Here is a 4,451-nt window from a genome sequence, read left to right on the forward strand (position 1 = left end):
TTTGCGGGATGAGATGACGGTTTGATTGGTACTATTTTGGCGTACATGTGACTTTTTTGATCACTTTTATTACCTTTTTTGGGAAGTAAGGTGGGCAAAATTTCAATTTTCTCATAGTTTTTATTTTTTTATTTTTATGGCGTTTACTGTGCGGGGAAAGTAACATGACCGTTTTATAGATCAGGTCGTTACGGACGCGGCGATACCTAATATGTGTAGTTTATTTTATTTTTTTAATTTTTATTCATTGATAAATGGTTTTTTTTTTTATCTTAACTTTTTTCACTTATTCTTTTTATTTTTTGACCCAGACCCACTTGGTTCTTGAAGATCCAGTGGGTCTGATGTCTGTAAAATACAGTACAGAACCTATATAGGTTTCTGTACTGTATTTTACTTACACTGAACAGATCTATGCTTTCAGCACCGATCTGTTCAGCACCATGGACAGCAGGACGCCTGAGCAGGCGTCCTGTTGCCATGGGAACCTTCCCCGTCTGCTCAGTTATGGTCAGAACTGCGCAGACGGGGAAGGGTGAGTACTGGGGTGTCGGGGGGCTCTCTCCCTCTCCCATCGGGGGGCTGTAAAGGCACAGCAGCCCCCCGATCGGAGAGGGAGGGAGCCGCAACTTACTGTTAACCTTTTCCATACAGCGGTCCGTACGGACCGCTGTATGGAAAGGGTTAAACGGCTGACATCGCATCAACGATGTCAGCCGTTTATACCAGGGTGCCAGCAATGTGCTGGCACCCTGGTATACCCACTGTACACCAACGATTACGCAATGGGAGGCGGGCGGGGGATCGCGATCCCGCCTGCCGCACCGCCCGCCTCCCGCAACGCCCCCACCGCCTGCGACACCCCCCCTGCACCACCCGCCGCCATCAAATCATGCAGGGGTGCAGGGGGGGTGTACTATATTGATTTTAGGCACTCTGAAGTTTCTGATCCCCGCGGTCAGGGACCGCGGGGATCAGAAACTGCAAAAAGCGCAGCAAACCGCAGGTCTGAATTGACCTGCGGTTTGCTGCGATCGCCGACACGGGGGGGTCACATGACCCCCCCTGGCGTTTTAACAGGATGCCGGCTGAATGATTTCAGCCGGCATCCTGTTCAAATTAACCCCTGCGGCGCCGGAATGCCGATTTTAAAGTCAGGACGTACCGGTACGTCCTTGGTCCTTAAGGACTCGGGAAATAGGGCGTACCGGTACGTCCTATGTCCTTAAGGGGTTCTCAGGGAATTAAGAAAACGAAAATACTTAAATATTACTTTATAATTAATATATTCCCAAATACCTTTCATTACTTAGAATGGTATGTTTTGTCTACGGAGCAATCATTAGGAGAAATAAAACGGCCACCGTCCTATTAGAACACACAGAACCTGTCCTAATCACACAGGAGGACAAGTCACTTCACAACACCGAGCTGAAGAGCATCCTCCTCTCTGCTCTGTGGGAATGAAAAGGATGAGGAGATATGAAGTACAGAGAGGAGGGTGGGGGTAATGAGAAGCAGCACTTGCATGCAGTCTCCATTACCACAGCTCCATATCACCACAGTCTGTCCTGTCCATCCTCTCTATACTTCATGTCTCCTCTGAACTAAATTCCCCGAAATTCAGGTAAAGTTCTTATCAGCTGTATTTAGGATCATAATCACTGAGTAGAGCAGAGAGGAGGATCAGGGAGCTGTTTTCCTCAGTGTTGTGAGGTAACTTGTCCTCATGTGTGATTAGGATAGGTTCTGTGTGTATTGGTAGGACAGCAGAAATTTTGTGTCCCCTGATGATTGCTCCCCGGACAAAATGAGCCATAATAAATAATGAAAGGTATTAGGAAATATATTTATTATAAAGTAATATCTAAGTATTTTAATTTTCTTAATTGCCGGAGAACCCCTTTAAAGGGAATCTGTCACCAGTTTTCTGCTGCCTTAAGTTTTAAATCCTAACAGCTCCAGCGCATGTCAATGAGTCCCCATATTCATGATGTCATGGCTCAGCCAACAGCTCATGAATATTCAGGACTCATCATTATGTATTGAAGCCTGGGTCAATTAAAGAATGTGTCCCAGTATTTTTCTAGGGGTATCTGTCACTTGTTTATGTTGCCCTTAGTTAGGACACCATAAAACTGGTGACAGATTCCCTTTACAATGAAAACTGTCTGCATCCTTAAGGCGCTAAGAATGCTGTTTCTCATTGCAGGCTATGCCTTTAATCTTTCACATTCACTACACACTTCTTACTTTTTCCATCTCACCAGAAGCCCAGGTAGCTCTAGGCAAGTTTCTTGTCACTGGCCTGAGGGTGCCATCAGATGAAGCAGCTTTTCTATCGGGTGGTGGAGATTTTTCCTCCTTTCAGTGTCTAAGCGACAGCAGTTTGGTTTTGTGATCTTTTTACCTTTTTTGTAGTTCTTTGTTTTGTCTGCAAGCTATTTTACAAGGACAAAAAATACAGACAAAAGCTTTTATTCAGGAATGGAGAATAAATGCTAATCTCTGTTGTACTTATTTGTTGCTTTTTTTCTCCTATTAATATTACGTATAAACAAACAAGTTAAAAAAGTAAAAGCCGAACTGAAAGTGGGTGATGAGTAGTGTTGAGCGAATTGAAGTTAACAACGTGGAATTCGATCCAAAGTTCTGGAAAAATGTGATTAGCTGAAAAGCCGAATTTCCTGCACTTTGTGGTAATGAATACATTTTTCCTGGTGTAAAAAAAAAAAAAAAAAAAAAACATACTCGCCTCGAAGAGGCTGTTGCATCCATCTTGATTGAGGGAAACGGGGAAAATTTTGGGGCGCTGTTATCATCACATTAGTGTGCGCCCCCCAGGGGTCAAGTCCTTGGAAAAAAAGTGTGGGAACTCACCCAAGATCCACTGCAACCCCCCCCCCCCCCCTCCAAAAAATAAAAAAGCACAGAAAATCTAGCATGCTGTAATTTGTGTCGCTGCGGACTAAAAAATAAATAAAAAAAATAACACTTTTAGAAAAGTTTGTCCTGGGATTCGATCTCATGACCTCTACACAGCAGAAGCAAGGCATATGCCCTCATAGCTATGAAAGCTGTCTAGCTTGTTACTTAAAAAAAAAAATATATATATAAGACTTCTATTGTAGGTAACTTTGCCCACTGTGTATGGATGTAGCAGAGCTGGGTGTGTTGGGGCAGCTGTCATGTGTATGGTTGTACACTAGGTATCAGTACACTAGGTATCAGTAGAAGTATCAGAAAAAAAAAAAACACTTTTAGAAAAGTTTGTCCTGGGATTACGAACTCATGACCTCTACACATTACAGGCAAGGCATTTACCCTCACAGCCATAAAAGCTGTTGAGGTAGTTGCGTAAAAAAAAAAATCTAAGACTTCTACTTATACCTAGTGTACTGATACCTAGTGTACAACCATACACATGACAGCTGCCCCAACACACCCAGCTCTGCTACATCCATACACAGTGGGCAGCTGTCATGTGTATGGTTGTACACTAGGTATCAGTAAACTAGGTATCAGTAGAAGTCTTATAAAAAAAAAAAACACTTTTAGAAAAGTTTGTCCTGGGATTTGAACTCATGACCTCCACACATCAGAGGCAAGGCATTTACCCTCACAGCCATAAAAGCTGTCTAGGTAGCTGCTTAAAAAAAAAAAAATAAGACTTCTACTTATACCTAGTGTACTGATACCTAGTGTACAACCATACACATGACAGCTGCCCCAACACACCCAGCTCTGCTACATCCATACACAGTGGGCAGCTGTCATGTGTATGGTTGTACACTAGGTATCAGTACACTAGGTATAAGTAGAAGTCTTATATTTTTTTTTTTTTTTTTTTTTTTTTAAAGCAACTACCTAGACAGCTTTCATGGCTGTGAGGGTAAATGCCTTCCTCTGATGTGTAGAGGTCGTGAGTTCGAATCCCAGGACAAACTTTTCTAAAAGACATTGTAAATGATTTCGTAGTGAAGGAGATGATGTCATTAGGGGGCGGGGCGCCATGAGAGGAGTCGCAGGCAGCGGCACCGCACAGACAGCTTCCTCTCAACTGAAGCCGCCCCTCCTCCCTTAACCTGCCCTGCACAGTGTGCTCCGTCTCCCCCTGTGAATCTGATTCAGCCGTGTTCTCCTGGCTTGAGGCTGAAAGGGAACGGCGTTCCTGCCATGAAAAAAGTGCAGGAACGCCGTTCCCATGCGTTCCCCCTCCACTCGACCCCTGGCGCCCCCCACAAATTTCTTGATGAAATTTGGCAAAGCTGCCTCATTTCTAGTAATGAGGCTATGCGATAAATCTGATGCCCAGCCACTGGGACTCCCCCCTCCAATCCCTAAAAGAAAGAGTGCTGTGCAGGTATTGCAATTCAGTCACATTCAGCCCAGACTGTGCACAGTCACCATATCAACCCCCCAGAATGTCTGACAATACAGAAGAAAAAGAC

This window comes from Bufo gargarizans, chromosome 1 (assembly GCF_014858855.1).
Source record: "Bufo gargarizans isolate SCDJY-AF-19 chromosome 1, ASM1485885v1, whole genome shotgun sequence".
Classification (NCBI taxonomy): domain Eukaryota; kingdom Metazoa; phylum Chordata; class Amphibia; order Anura; family Bufonidae; genus Bufo; species Bufo gargarizans.